The sequence below is a fragment of the Macrobrachium nipponense genome, chromosome 21 (genome assembly GCF_015104395.2).
Source record: "Macrobrachium nipponense isolate FS-2020 chromosome 21, ASM1510439v2, whole genome shotgun sequence".
Taxonomy (NCBI): domain Eukaryota; kingdom Metazoa; phylum Arthropoda; class Malacostraca; order Decapoda; family Palaemonidae; genus Macrobrachium; species Macrobrachium nipponense.
Window position 1 is genome coordinate 34,837,253 of NC_087212.1, and position 16,597 is coordinate 34,853,849.

The 16,597-nt window shown below is 38.0% G+C and overlaps 1 long non-coding RNA gene across 4 annotated transcripts in view; it reads left to right on the forward strand.

The window, feature by feature from the left end:
- The window catches only part of LOC135197917 (uncharacterized), a 323,650-nt gene that overhangs the window by 44,478 nt on the left and 262,575 nt on the right, over positions 1-16,597 (forward strand). For all 4 annotated transcript variants that reach the window (XR_010310681.1, XR_010310680.1, XR_010310678.1 and 1 more), the window contains exon 3: positions 6,600-6,677. This is a non-coding gene — a long non-coding RNA (uncharacterized LOC135197917). The remainder of the gene's footprint in view (positions 1-6,599; positions 6,678-16,597) is intronic.

Below are 16,597 nucleotides of genomic sequence, written 5' to 3' on the forward strand. Positions count from 1 at the left end.
CGCATATGCTTACACACTCACACAAGACATGAAAGGAGAGACCGTGATTTACCTAGCATTGCCGATCATGAATCAGTGCAACCGGCCTGATGCATGTGTGTATACTCCGTAATTGAAATGCAAATATCAGGGCTCCCTTGGATGGCATTGCTGCCGCCCCCCGACCGAGGTGGGTTAATTAGCGGAAGTCGTATATAAGCGGGATTATGTTTTCAAGCAAAACTCACTTTTATTCTGTTGTCCCACTTTTCGCAATATTCTTGGTTTTAATATTTTAGTTGTTGCGAAAAGTAGAAGTTTTTTTTTGTAATGGGGAGCTTTTTTGAAGGGATCGGTCTCATTTGTATTGTTTTTTTAAGGCTGAGTAATGTAATAAAAGGTTTCATAACTTATAGTATACCTGTTGTATAAATCCACCTATAATCGTGTTTAATTATTTGCATATATAATATCGCAAATATATATCTTTCATTTATATACATTAAGAGATCAGCACCCGATAAGTTTTAGGTTCCATATAGTGTATTTTGAATTAACTTCGTATTTTTTTTTAGCTCATAAATGCTTTTTTTTTCAATTGGGAAATGGAATCACTCTAAACTAAAGTATTTCACAGTTATTTGAGAACGAATTGGCCCGGGTTTCTTCTCCCCCTCGTAACCTTCTACTTTTGGTGACTCTCCTTCATTTCAGAGGAGCTTTCCGGAGCAGCCAGCTCCCTCATAGAGCCAAGTTTGTGAGTCGTAAAATAAGTTGTATAATAAGTTTCCAATCTTTTGCTCTTTTATTTATTTTTTTTTCTTTTTAGAGTTTTGGTGTCGGTATTAAAGGGTAAAAGACAAAAGGGATACGAAACTCTTATAATGAGATTTGGAAGGGGACGGTAAATGGAAAATATAATGATATGGGGGGGAGGGAGGGGGGTGGTGTTGGAGACGAGTACAGGAAAATGTACCATTAAGGTGGAGGGGGTTAGCTAAGTTTTTGCTTTCTGGCCGACTGTTGGTTCTGCTGCCGCCATATTTCAATTAAGAGACTCTCTCTCTCTCTCTCTCTCTCTCTCTCTCTCTCTCTCTCTCTCTCTGAAAACCGGTGTTGTGTCATATTTCAATCATAAGTTTATTAGAAGTTTTCCTTTTGTTTTTATAAGTTGAAAATGACGGATTAGATAGTTCTGATAAGTTTATTGTTCTCTTTATCCCATCTTCGAATTTTGTGAGGTGGAGTTTATTTATTGCAGAAAAAGTTTACAGAGAGAGAGAGAGAGAGAGAGAGGAGAGAGAGAGAGAGAGAGAGAGAGAGAAGAGAGAATGTGCCTAAATGAAATTATTAACATGTAATTAGGTAGGGCGAATACCAACAGGAAAATGATAGGGGTCGGGAATCCAAAGCGCTTTACCCCCCCCTCGTCTTTACCTAAGGACATTGTCAAGGAACGAGTGAAATACAATTGGAGAGAAAGGTCTCAGGTACACAACAAGATCAAGAAAACCAGATGGTTAATTGTCAAAAGGGTAAAAATTAAAGAGATAATCCAGGAGTATTGGATATCACACGGTCACAAACATAAACATAGATTTAACCCTAACCGAAATTACAAAGTATCCGTACAGTCCAAAGCATGTAAATCTGAATATATTTATCTACAACTTTTTTCATTATGAAGGCATCAAATAAACCAAGACTTAAATTTAGAACATTTCCATTATTTGACTTGATGAAACAAGATTCAATGATATACCTTTTAACTGTGTCATTACATGGGATTAAGGCTCTTGCTTGACTCCAGTTAATAGGATTATCTAAATCTCTCAAATGTACGAATAATGCATTCGATACTTGCCCAATTCTCACAGAATAATGGTGCTGTTTGAGACGTTGTGTAATTAGGTGTAAGTCGAAAGTTACTCCAATCGAAAGTCTGGTATGAGATTCATAGTTGAATAGTACTCACTCCATATTGAGAGAATATTATTCGAAAATCTTTTGAATGGTTTCACTCCTGTGGTCTGAGCAATATCTCGTCGATGCCCTTGCCAGTTCCTGATTCTCTCTCTCTCTCTCTCTCTCTCTCTCTCTCTCTCTCTCTCTCTCTCTGTCTCTCTCTCTCACACACACACATACACACACATTTATGCACAACAGCTGATTACGGAAAGTTACATAATTCACAGTTAACGGTGACGGAGACAATGATTTTCGAAAAAAAAAACTGCACATGCCGTTTTCATTTTCATTCGGCTCGGAGATCGAACACAGGTCCCAGAGAGAGAGAGAGAGAGAGAGAGAGAGAGAGAGAGAGAGAGAGAGAGAGAGAGAGAGATTCGTAGAACGGTAAAATTAGGGGAAGTGGACAGTTTTTTCCTGAGAGAATGTGGTTTGAGAGTAGGAGAAGAGAATGTTTATGAATTTTTCTGTGTACCTCAACTGGGATACGTAATGCACACCAACAATTAAATTACTCGTTTGGTGGGCTTGTCCGAAAATAAATAATTAGACAGGAATCAGCCATAAAAAATAGATCCTTCTATTTATATTAAAGGGGATTCAGAAGTCATCAGTTTGATGCCATTCACAGTATCTATCAAATGAAATTAAATGTTTTCTATCAGGGAAGAGAAAAAAAGATTCTTGGTGTATGTTGAAATGTCATTTAGTTGGTACACAGACTCAATTAAAAAGAGGTACAAGAACGTTCTACAGAAGGTGTAATTAAACGATTCAGCCCCGTAGGGGGGGGGGGGGGGGAAGGGGATTAGTACCATCAGTGCACCTCATCATGAGGTATTACTTAAGGTTCTCTGCAGCGTGCCTTCGTCCACTAGCTGCGACCCTTTTCGCTCCTTTACTGTACCTCCGTTCATATTCTCTTTCTTCCATCATACTTTTCACCCTCCTAACAATTGATTCATAGGGTAACTGCGAGGTTTTCCTCCTGTGACGGCTTTTCGTTTCAGCACTGAATGACCTTATAGGTCCCAGCGCTTGGTTTTTGGCCTAAATTCAATTCTAAATGATTCAGAAGTGTAAAAGTGAAATGGATTTGAAGACTGGGAGGAGCTCAAGAGAATCGTAAGAATTAGTGTTTGTGTTGGAAGAATTGAAGACTAGGATGTGTAAGTATATAAAACTTGATAGAAGGCGAATTAAAAAAAAATGAAATTAGTGAAAGGTAAATCCTGACACTGTTATTTGAGTTTTTTTTTGCAACGGTAATTAAACAATCATTGTTAGTGAAGAAGATTGAATGTTGTAAAGAAATCTGGGTAAATGGAGCACGTGGGAAGTGTTCAGAAATACCACATTTCTCCTCTGTGAGACTGCATCACTAGGATGGATTAGGGCAAATAAAATTTAAGTTTGGAGAAACCTTATAAAGCTGTTGTTCGGACAAACACTTGAATTTATTAAAAATTAGAATTACACGAGACAGACTGCTAAGTCTTCTTGTACCAGAACGGCTTATAGTATGTATGTGTGTGTATATATAATATATATATATATATATATATATATATATATATATATACATATCATATATATATATTATATATATATATATATATATATAATAATAATAATAAAAGGAGCCCATAAAACACCAAAATATATAGAGAGGAATACTATATTTCAGAGACTGCTGTCTCCGTCTTCAGGTAGATGATTGAGAAAAGTTACAAAAAAGGTGATATTTGATTTGAAACCATAGAATCAATATTTTCGTTTAATGTTAATGTAGTGTTCTCTTATAACAATACCATTAAGATATGCTAATTAAGAATAGTCCCTTAACAAATAACAACATCATTTAAAAATTCCTTGTAAGGATTGCCCATCGTTTTACGTTGGTCAGTCAAGTAAAAATTTATGTTTACGTATTAATCAGCATATGTATTCAGTTAGAACAGCCCAGACTTCAAATGCACTGTTTATCCATCTGAGTGAAAAATCTCATTGTATTAATTGGGGTGATACCTCTGTAATTGCTAGATCTGATGATTATGTTTCAAGAAATTTACTGGAATTGGCAATTATACAAATCACTAATAAAAACAACCTAAATCTTTGTCTGGGAATGTACCATTTGGACCCATATATTTGTAAGATGTTTATGAAGGACCTTAAAATAAATGTACTACTAATAAATTAGTCCCACATGTATATAGTTATTATTTCTCTCTCTCTCTCTCTCTCTCTCTCTCTCTCTCTCTCTCTCTCTCTCTGGTTCGATATTCTCTCTTCCTCTTTCTCTTGCTCGATATATATATTCATATTTTCTTTCGTCTTTTCATTACTAATAATATTTTGGGGAAAATTTGTGTAAATTTCATGATAAGTTGTATATGCTTCCTTGTTTTTTCAAAATGTACTGTTTTCTGGAAGAATAACCTGTTTACCGCATGTGTATCCTCCAAGGTGTGGCTACCCTCAGGCGTTTCCTAGTTTCTGTAGAGTGAAATCGACCGTATTGCTAATCTTGTAGTGTCAGTTTGGATATTAAGCCTTCTTTTGACTATGTTTTCCTCTGTAAAATCAGCTTGCCTTAGTAAAGGGTTGGAACATGACCGAAAGTACTCGGCTATCTCGCTTTTTCATTTTTTCCTTCATGGCAAAAAACCTTTATATATATATATAATATAATATATATATATATAAATATATATATATATATATATATATGATATATATATATATATATATATGTATATATATATACATATATAGTATATAGTATATAGTATATATGTATGTATGTATGTATGTATGTATGTATATGTATATAATATACAGAGAGAGAGAGAAGAGAGAGAGAGAGAACGGGAACGGTAACTGACTGACCTGATGGGCACAAAGAATGTGACTTTACCCAGAACAATACAATAATGTTACACCTATCCATTGTGTCTTTTGTACAGAAGATGAATTGGAAGATCTCTCTCTCTCTCTCTCTCTCTCTCTCTCTCTCTCTCTCTCTCTCTCTAAGCGCCACTGCCTTTTTAGCCGTCCACTGCTACTCTCGTTATTTCCCTCACTTTTCATGATCACACCAAAATTGCATTCTTCGCCCTCTGCCCCGTCTACTTCCATAGTCCATTCACTCCCTAGCCATTTACTCTTACCCCTCTCCCTCCCCCATCCCCGGGTCGTTGTTACCATCAAAATTAACTACGAATTCCTCTCTCTCTCTCTCTCTCTCTCTCTCTCTCTCTCTCTCTCTCTCTCTCTACATACGCCTTAATCACCATTTTGCTGTAGGAAGTATGAACCTCTCTCTCTCTCTCTCTCTCTCTCTCTCTTGTTTTAATCAGCATTCCACTTTAAGGGAGGGTTCACGATGGTTCCCGTTAGTTACAATTCAGGTCTTTGCGACATTTGATTGCATGCTTTTGTTTCCCAGTTTTTATTTTGTGACCGTGCATACGACTTAATTTTGCATTTATTGACAGGTTTATTCTTTTTTCATCAGGAAGTCAGCGGCGCAGCTGGAGAACTATGCGGGTCCAAACGTTTGTGTATTTTGTTCTTGAATGACTTGCGGGAGGACCATCATTGCCCTTTGTTTTGTGCGTGTGTGTCGTAACCCACATTTATCCCATTTAAAGGGAACAGTAATAGGTATTTGCCCGTCTCCCTTTGTGTTGGTTTAAAGTGGATGGATGCACATACACAGTCGTTTAAAGTGGGTAGACAGACGCACATTATCTACACGTATATCTCCCATTTGTACGATTGGTAAAAATGTAGGCTAATGAAATGATGGAAGGTCTTAAATGAGTATATTGAGGGAACGTATTTCTTTATTTCTTGGTTTCTTCTGTTCTGGTGTTTAAAGAAAGGCCCTGAATGGTTTGTAGAGCATACAGGCTTGCCCACTTTTTTTCTTTCCTCAGCTTCAGAATATACCTCCCTGCATTCTTTCATCAATTTTCCCACCGAGTTGTATAGTCTAACAACTTTGTAATTTTCAGTTAAGTTCTCTTAAAATACATCCAGCCAATCAGGACATAAATCCAGTTGCTTTGGGGAAAATAAATTTGCACAGGGAAGCCCCCTCAGCTAAATAGAACAAAAGTACGACTTTTGTCGTAGTATTCTCTAGAGACTTACTTAGTAACTATCTCTCTCTCACTCTCTCTCTGGAGTAGTTGTGATCCAGTCAGTTTTCCAACACTGGTAAATTTCGAGAAGGTTGCCGAAAGATTTTGCATATTTTTTCATCGCAGACCAATCGTTTGATCGCCAAGTTTTAACACACACTTCTACGCACACACACACACACACACACACACACACACACACACACACACATATATATATAGTATATTATATGATATATATATATATATATATAGATATATAATATATATCTACTTATATCATATATATATATACATATATATATATATATATATATATATATATATATATATATATATATGTGTGTGTGTGTGTGCGTGTATATATATATATATATATGTGTGTGTGTGTGTGTGTGTGTGTATATATATATATATATTATATATATATATATATATATATGTATGTATCTCAGTTACTGATTTTGATATTAATGAAGAGTATCCTTGTTGATGTTACAGACGATGACTGGCTCTCTCCGAAGGCTCAAACCGCCATCCCGTCCACTTCCTTTTTAGACAAGGCGTCTTCTTTCTGAGGTAAGGGTGTACAAGTATTTTCTCTTTTATATTGAACGCGTTTTCTTCATAGCAAAGTTAGAAGACTTTCCCACAGTATGTAACAGTCACTAGAGATACTGTTGGTGTTCTCCAAGTATCTTCTATAATGATAAAATCCGGGTGGATCTTGTATTTCCGCCCCGGGTGGGGACGGGTTAGATAGGGGACCTGTTTGTTCGCCCCACCTAGGTAGGGGATCGGGAAGGTAGGGGAGACATAACACATCCAAACTCTTTCTGCTAGCCTGTTTGTTCGCCCCGAGTGGGGCGGTGTATATTATGTATCGCGTGTCATCAAGCTGGTGTTATAGTGATATCTCTTAATGTTTTTTGGTGCTGGCAGTCTTTTTAATCGACTCAGATTTTTTTTTTCCACTGAATTGTTTTCTTGGATATTTTCATTTTGCCCCTCCTGGCTTTTTCCAACGCCTTGCTTTAAATTTATCTAAACTCTTAAATCATTAATCTGTGGACCTGGGTAAATCATTGAAGGCAGACTTTAATCTGTGGACATGGCTAAATCATAGAAGGCTCTGTTAGCTTCAGACTTTAATCTGTGAACTTGGCTAAATCATTAAAGGCTCCGTTAGCTTCAGACTTTAATCTGTGAACTTGGCTAAATCATTAAAGGCTCCGTTAGCTTCAGACTTTAATCTGTAAACTTGGCTAAATCATAGAAGGCTCTGTTAGCTTTAGACTTTAATCTGTGGACCTGGCCAAATCATTGAGGGCTGTTATTTTCAGGCTTTAATCTGTGGACCTGGGCCTGAACAATCCGAACAGGCATTAACTTCAATGCTGTATCCGATTTCGCTGATGTAATGTAAGTCAAGGCCCTCGTTGATATTGGTATGAATAATTTTTATTATTTTTTTACCTGTTTGATTGATTATCTGAGAATTTCCATTGATGATAGATATCAAAAAGTTCGCCTAGAAAAATTTATATCCGTGATCTCTCTCTCTCTCTCTCTCTCTCTCTCTCTCTCTCTTCCATATCCATCACAATATTGTTACCTCATTTATTGGGCGATTTTACATAAAGTACATAAATACATACATAGAGAGAGATGAGAGAGAGAGAGAGAGAGAGAGAGAGAGAGAGAGAGAGAGAGAGGACGTAGATATAGTAAAACGAAATTGGATTGGTGATTTTTCATATAAGGAAAGAGAGAGAGAGAGAGAGAGAGAGAGAGAGAGAGAGAGAGAGAGAGAGAGAGATGCCTCGTGTATTTAATCAGCAGCTGCAACACGCCCATTAATTAAGCTAAAATGGAATTCTTGTAAGCTGACCCTAGCCAGGTCAGGAACTCCCTCCCCCCTCCAAGAACTCCTCCTTCCAAGAACTCCCCTCCCCAATCCCCCCTTCCTCTTTCTCTTTCCTTGTATTTCTCTCCTCACTAACTTCCCTCCCACTCTCTATCGAAAGTCTCTCTCTCGTGTGCCTCCCCTCTACTACTCCACCCCCCCCCCCCCCCCTCCATCCTCTCCTTCCCTTTCTATGTTTATCCTTGCATTAGAACTAGTGGAGTTTTGCTTTTGCTCGGTAATTTTTTTCTTCAGGTTACCACCCATTTTTTAAAATCGGGTATTTAATTTAATTTCTCTCTCTCTCTCTCTCTCTCTCTCTCTCTCTCTCTCTCTCTCTATACATACATACATACATTATATATAGTATGTATATATATATATATTTATGTATATATATATATATATATATATATATATATCTATATATATATATATATATATATATACACATATAGATCTAATAAAAGGAGCCCATAAAAACACCAAAATATAGACAAGACCAGAGATACACCCAACAATAAAATAAAAATTCCACACCTGGACACGATTAAGAAGGTGACTTAGACCCTCGGAAAATCTAACCCTTTTGCATTTACTTACCCAAACACCTTAGCCAAATCCCTGATTAACGTCCAACAAAAGACATCCCCAAGGACACTGGGGTTTATCAAATCCCATGCCAGGACTGTGACCAATCTTACATCGGATTTACAGGTAAATTACTTCCCCAGAAATTAATACAACACAAATGGTCTGTTAGGTATGGACAACAGAACTCAGCTATTTTCAACCATATAAATGAACATAACCATGGAATAAACTAGAATTTGTCACTTATAATTTATAGCAGCAACTGCCGGTACAAGAGTCAAATGATGGAATCGGCCTTGATAAAAGAGAGGCAGGTAATGAACATCTCAAAAGGAGCATGGGATTCAGATACGATCGACAAGATTTTCATTCAACCAACGCTTAAGAAGATTAAAGGAAGATTATCAGCGGGGGTGACCTAAATTGGCTTGCCTGTGGATGGACCTCTTGGTATAAATACCACCTTTTCTGTAAACTTTCTCATTGATCTACCTGAAGAGGGAGACAGCAGTCTCCGAAAAATAGTACTTTTCTCTCTATATTTTGGTGTTTTTATGGGCTCCTTTTATTAGATGGAATTATGTTGTAACAGAACATTTTTACCAGTCATATAGATAGATAGATAGATAGATGAACCTCTCCTTGAGAAAACTAGCATAACATCATAAGTGGCGCCCTGTACAGTGAACCTAAAAAATATAAAAGACCAAATCCCTAATAATTCTCTACACTTTAAACGGTAATGAAGTGTTTACTTCATTTTTCTTGTTTTGCTGCCAAAAAAACGTGATTTATTCTGTTAAAATATATCATGGAATATACTATAATTTATGTCAGAGCCGTGGGAAAGATCTGCCATGTCGTATGTTTTACATTTCTTCACCGAGACATGTCTGAAGATTCCAGAGAGTTTAAGACTAAAATGATTTCACCCTTGATTGACAAATAAAGTCGCTGGTTTTCTAAAGTAAAATAATTGGGTCACTCTAAGCATGGAGATAAATTATTAGGGCGACTGATACAGAAATATATTGCGTCTTGACTGGCTATGACATATTGTAAACAGTTTTTTTTTTTAAAGATTTTAGAACTGCTGGCAACAATAGGTTTAACTAGGCCTATAAGATTAAATTTTTACTAATTTACTTAACAACGAGTGCAATAACCCTACAGGTTCGCTTCCAGATTTCTTCCGTGCATGATCACCGATCGTCTAAATCAAATACTTGTAATATTTATCAAAGTATTTCATCCAATGACTGCTTGCCTATCGTACTCCTAGCTGACTGATAATTAAATGTAAAAATCAAGAAATTACAGTAAAGTAGCAAATATCTTCAGTCATAATAATACCAAGTTAATAATAAAAAATAAAACACAATCACAGTTTTCTCCTCACCAAAATGAAAGTGAAAATCGTACCAGTCGAACAATTGACCAGGTAGTGCAGTGATCTAGCAGCGTGCTCTAGTCTGTGAGTAGCTGTGTCCTGTTCTGTACATTGTGCTCTCGCTCGTAGAGCAGACCGTAATACCTTTGTCTGTTGTCACTTGTCGTTGCAAACTATACCGAAGGTAACCCGTAGTTTTCATCGTATTATTTGTAATAGTTAGATCCGGATCTTTTTTTTTGTTTTATTCTTCGGAAGTCGTAGATAAAAGAATCATTCCTTTTAGGTTTGGTGTACTTGCACAAAAAACAAGGCTCATCAAAAAGGTATTCATGAAAAAACCTAACCTTTCGCCCCCTCCCCCAATCTCTCTCTCTCTCTCTCTCTCTCTCTCTCTCTCTCTCTCTCTCTCTCTCTCTCTCTCCACCATCGTATCATAGCGGTACACTTGCCAGGTTTTGAATGAATCCGGTTTTTAAATCTTGAATGAATTTGCCTGGAGTTTCGCACATTATGTAATATATAACCCAGTTTTATGATTTCCTTAATTCTAAATTGAGTTTCGTCCATTTCAGCACTTCATCGACCTCGTAAGCCCCGTGCTTTCACGGTTTCTCGCTCCTCGTCCATATCAATGCGTAGGGCAATATTTACTGGCCCCCGTAGGGGTGGGGTTGGGGGGTGGGGGTGTACCGTCAGTGCACCTCATGCGGTCCACTGTACTAGGTATTACTTGAGTATCTTTGCAGCGTCCCTTCGTCCCCTAGCTGCACCCGCTTTCATTCCTTTTACTGTGCCTCCGTTCATGTTTTCTTTCTTCCTTCTTACTTTCCACCCTCTTCTAACAATTGTTTCATAGTGTAACTGCGAGGGTTTCCTCTTGTTACACCTTTCAAACCTTTCTACTCACATTTTTCCTTCCAGCGCTGAATGACCTCATAGGTCCAAGTGCTAGGCCTGTGGCCTAAATTATAGATACTTGAGTCGGTTCTTCTTGTGAGACTTCTCCCCTTTCTATCACACACCACTGACAACCAGTTCTCGGGTTTAAAGCAAACCACTCAACGACACCTGCATCTACATACTGAAAGAATTGCTGAACTACTACCTATCATCAGCATCTCCGGTTTTTCCTGTGTTTCGTAGATGTGAGAAAAGCATTTGACAGAGTAAACTACCTGAAGCTATTCCTGAAGCTGCATAAAAGGGGCACACCCCTATATCTAATTGGCATTTTACATTGCTGGTTCTCCACACAGCAATTCTGTGTCAAATGGGGCAACGTATTATCGTACACCTTCGGCTCCCTAAACGGGCTTCGGCAAGGGGCATTCTCTCTCCATACCTGTTTAATACGTACACAGATGCCTTGAATGTCAAACTGAACTCACTCCCATCGGATGCACTGTCAATGAAACAACTATAAACAACCTCTGTTACGCCGACGATATGGTTCTGATTTCCCCATCAGTGCATGGCCTCCAACGACTCATCGACACTTGCCGCCAATATGCAGGAGAATTTGAATAATCTACAACGAAACCAAGACCCAGTGCATGTCGCTGCTCCCGAGATCGCTTAAGCATATTGCAGAACCACAAATTTTCAACGGAAACCATCGGCTGGAATTTGTGCGTGAATTTCCGTATTTGGGTCACATTATTACCGACGACCTAAAGATACGGCAGACATTGAACAGAGGCGTCGTAAACTATGTACAACTGGCAAACATGATTGCAAGGAGGTTTGCCTTCTGTCACCGAGACGTGAAACTGCTGCTCTTCCCTTCGCTCGTACTGCTACAGTATCTATGGGTGTTCCCTCTGGACGAACTATACCCGAGAGACCATGAGACTTATCACTGTTGTGCACAATGACATTCTGAGACGCCTCACAACACTCCACGCTACCACTCGCCACACAGATGTTCTTAGAAAACCACCTGGACAATTTAAAAATCATTGTAAGGCGAACAATGTCCAGCCTGGTAACCCAGAGTGAGAAACAGCGGCAACTCGCTCATAACAAAGCATCCTAAGGAGTGAAGCAAGAAGAAGATCTAAATTGTGGGAAAGATGGGAAATGAGGCCTTTGTCCCCTAAAGGACTTAATCTCTGTATTAGCAAGATGTCATCTGCAGATTTTGTCATTATTATATTTATTGCTGATTTTTATTTTATTTTTTCATTATTTCTGTGATTACATCAAGTTAAAGTTTTTTTTTTTTTTTTTTTTTTGTTTTTTTTATATATTATTCAATTTATGTATTTAGCCCTCTGGACCAGACTACTGTAACCACCTAAGGTCTCTAGTGAAATTTAAGCTATATAATTTGTGCACTAACTGTTATAACTCTCAGTGCATTTTTTTTCCTCAACAATATTATTACTATTACCAGTATTATGATTACTATCTTTTATGCTACTACCTCAGCTATTTTGTGGATAAGTGCCGATTACTAATTTTTCCTATCATGTTGACTCATATATCTAGATTGTGTATGTTACTGTGTATTTTGTATGTTCATTGTATATGGCCCTGAACCGAAATAAAGGATATTATTATTATTATTATTATTTCATTCCATTCCAATATTTTCTGCCATCCTTTGTTGTCTTTAGTAACCAAACTAATTCCTAATACTCTGATTCAACGTCTCGGTCTTGATAACCCTTTGCCCACATCGTCTTACCTCTACTTACCACCGTTTCGGCTTTTCTTGTTACCTGTCTAGTAAGCAAATAATCCACCTCGACAGTCTATACACACAAGCAGACTATATATGTATGTATATATATATATATATATATATATATATATATATCATATAATATAATATGTATGTATATATATGTATATATATATGTGTGTATATATATATATATATATTAATTGCAATACACTCCCTGAACACCTGAATTAGCCCTGGTCACCGACCAGCCCGAACTATATCCCCACATATTTACCCACTAAGTGGGTAATTTTAACTGTCAGTGTTACCAACGCTGCAGGTAAAATCTAGTCAAATGAGTTACCTGTGTTACCGTTGGCAACGCTGCCGCAAATACCTGCCACCAGTGGCCTGTCTCCTCATTCCTCAATTGTTTTTTGTTCGCCTTGCTGTGCAGATCAGTCCCACATCAGGCGAACTTTTGGTCATTTAGCCCGACCCCACTCAGTTTTCGCATCTTGGTTACAAACTACAAATTTTCCCGTTTCACTTTGGATAGCTACTTTGTACTCGCTATGGATAAGTTAGGAAATAAACGTCATCGCCTTCTACAAACGCCTCGACGATTTAGCCTTCTACTGCTGGATATGTTGGTGCTCATCGGCTCTAAAATAACGTTGTCGCCGACTGCAAATGCCTCTGCTTCTACTTCATCTACAGTTCGACGATCGAGCCTTCTACTGCTGGATATGTTAGTGCTCATCGCCATCGGCTCTGCACGCCCTTCAAGCATAGGATGAGTACCCGCATTCATGATCGACGTTCTTTTTCGTTATTTCGTGTAGGAAGGTTTAGTGCAATACTAGTCAGAGATGTTTGTCTTGGTCAGGAGACAACGAAACATTAGTTAGTTATTCCAGAATTAGTGGACAGGTTATCATCTAGTATGTTAAATATATTTCTAGCCTGACGAATAATTTAACCAAAATAGAGATAGTGGTACTAGTATAGTGAATTCTAATCGTTCTTTTTCAGCCCCCCTGCCTGTTCCAGAACCAGCCCTAACGGGTGCTGGGGGTAATGGAGAACCGCAAGCCTCCGAGTGGGTAGGTTCTGCCGGCCCCCCCGGCGCGGAGCAGGCAGTGTTGGCAGCAGATTTCCCCTCCCCTCGATTTGTAAGTTCTCCAGGATGATGAAAATTTAGGTCAGATACAGACGAGTAGGGATAATAGGCTAAATAGTGTTTAGGAAGAGAAGTGCAGGCTTCTTCCGGTCGGTTTTCTATTATAAGTAGTAGTTTATAGAGGGACAGTGTCCTTAGAGCCTCTTGGGTGTTTCTTGCTTAGAGTTCCTTGTGCAGAATCTTTTAGGCCATGGTTGGCCGTTCAGATCTGGTTTCGGGTCTGTCGGGTTCTGAAGGGTTGAATACTTATCCTTCGTCTTTAAGGTTACTTTCCTCTACTTATACGATAGCGTAATTTTTAATATCAACTAATTCTCTGTTCAACGCATATCGACGTACGATAATTCGTTATGTAGAGAAATCGAATAAATTAACTACGGCTAGCCTAGTGTTCACGATGATATATCGTATGAATGTACAGTAGCCTAACCTAGCCAAAAGTATTCGCTGTAACTACATAACGTAGAGTGATTTTTATAGTGGCTAACGCTTTAGGCTCAGGCATTCTGACTACGGATAATTCAGTACAGGTGTAATTGAAACGAACGAGAATCCGATCTTAGTATAATTCAATATGAATGTAATCGAACAGAATGAAGATCAGATTCTGTCCAACTAAAGCATTAATTGTATTGTATGTATCATCATATTAGCGTAGTATAAATACTAACTCGGCAGTCATTCACGCTCTCGAATAATTCTTGTCCTGATTGGCTAGCGTAACTAACGTAACAACTCTTCCTTACTTAGGCCAGGTTTGTCGTCTTGAAGGAGACGTGTTTTCTTGAAGGAAAATACGTGTTGACTATGTTAAATGTCCAACTATGTTGGACCTTTAACATAGTCAATACTGGTATCTTGTGGCATATAATTAGATGTCAGATACTATAAGGAATTCGTTGTATGACGTCTTCATACGTTTAACAGACTAATGGCCGTCAGTAATTACATTGTGCTTATGTCAATTACAGTTACAAAAGAATTACCAGTTGTATTATCAAATTACAGTGACAACTGAAATTAATTTTGGCCTAATAAAGTTAATTTAATTACCTTAAAATATGTAATTTATTAATTTTCAATTAAATTGAAATATGTAATTTATTACTTTTCAATTAAATTACAATTACACAAGCTTGTCAAAACAGCACTGTTGTAAGGAGGCGTGGCTTAGACAGACAATGATGCCGGCTAGTCTATTTCCTTGGCTCCAGATTCAACCATATCACTTGGTCTCGGCTAATGTTTTGTTCCTAGTTACCATAATGAGTATCTGGATACTTAACTTCTGAAACAAAGTCATGCTGTTCGTCTTACGATGTAATTTAAGGCCAAAATTTGACTAATACGTCTCATTGGAAGCTATTTTTCCCTCGGCTTAGATGCGTAAATTTAGCGATTCCGTTCGTTTTTCACTTTTCTTCATAGGTATTACGAACCTTACACTTGATTAATCTTTATCGGTATGAAACAACAGTAAACGAGCTCTTTCATGCTATTACTTTCTTTTACCATGGCTGCGTTTGAATTCATTCAAAAGCTTGGGACCTCTATCTAGGTTGCTGATACACGTAATTTGCCTTATCAGCTTCAGCTACATTTATAACATGAATACAGTAATTACCGTCGCACGCGGATGAATACAATAAACAGACGTTGTTATCGGATTCGATTACTTTCGCACGCCGATCAATACAATAAAGTGATGTTGCTATAGGATTCGATCGTATTAGCAACAAGTTCTTGTTCTTTTTGTTGTTCATAGCTGTACGCAGTTATACGAGTATATTATCATTAATACCCTTTTAACTTGGAAGAGGGTGCAAATTTATGGAGGTGGAGATGTTAGACGGTTGTAATTCTCTCTCTCTCTCACTTTCCTGATTTCATTTTTTTTTCTCTACTCATGCTGTTTTTCCACCCTCTCCTAACAATTGACTCATTGTGCAACAGAGGGGTTTTTCTTCCTGTTACACCTTTTCAAACTTTTTTTTTTTCCGTCAATTTCCCTTCAGCGCTGAATGACCTCATAGTTCCCAATATTCGGCCTTTGGCCTAAATTCTATTTTAAACCCTACAATCTCGCTGTCTGATGCACGATGCTGCCTACGCCAGCTGCGCGAGAGATATAGGAAGACTTATTTGCAATGTAGTTCCGATTTTAAATACTAACCCCATCGTAAAATCGAATTAACGCAAGTCAATTACGGTAGCTTCAATACGGACTGTATTCACGACCACGTCTTGAATAATTTCCTGATTTTCTAATGTTTCTCAGATTATCATGGGGAACAGAGTCGGTCTAGTTTTTCTCTCGCCCAGTTTTTCTGTTAAAACTTATAATGTCTTTACACAACCTTCTTCAGCTGCTCATTCTTCGGATGTCGCTTCGGAGTCTTCTCGCTCATCCTGTTTTATTTACCAATATCACAGTAGAGCCAGTTTCATTCTTTCATCCTGAAATTTGGAGATGATTTCTCTCTCTCTCTCTCTCTCTCTCTCTCTGGGTTAAAGGAAATAATTTGGAGGGGCTGCCTTCGTAGCACCTTCCACGGGTCCTGTAGTTCTCAGGCTGCTGATGTTGATGCTTCAAGGCGGTTCCGCAACTCCGTATTTTCATCCTTACTTGTTTTGAGACGTAGTGTGTCCTCCGTAGTTCTTGAGGAGGCTACGGCAGTTGGAGATTCACATGCGCCATCGTTGACTGTATCGATACCGGTTGTCACCACCCACTCCTTTCATAGGGTAGTTAGTA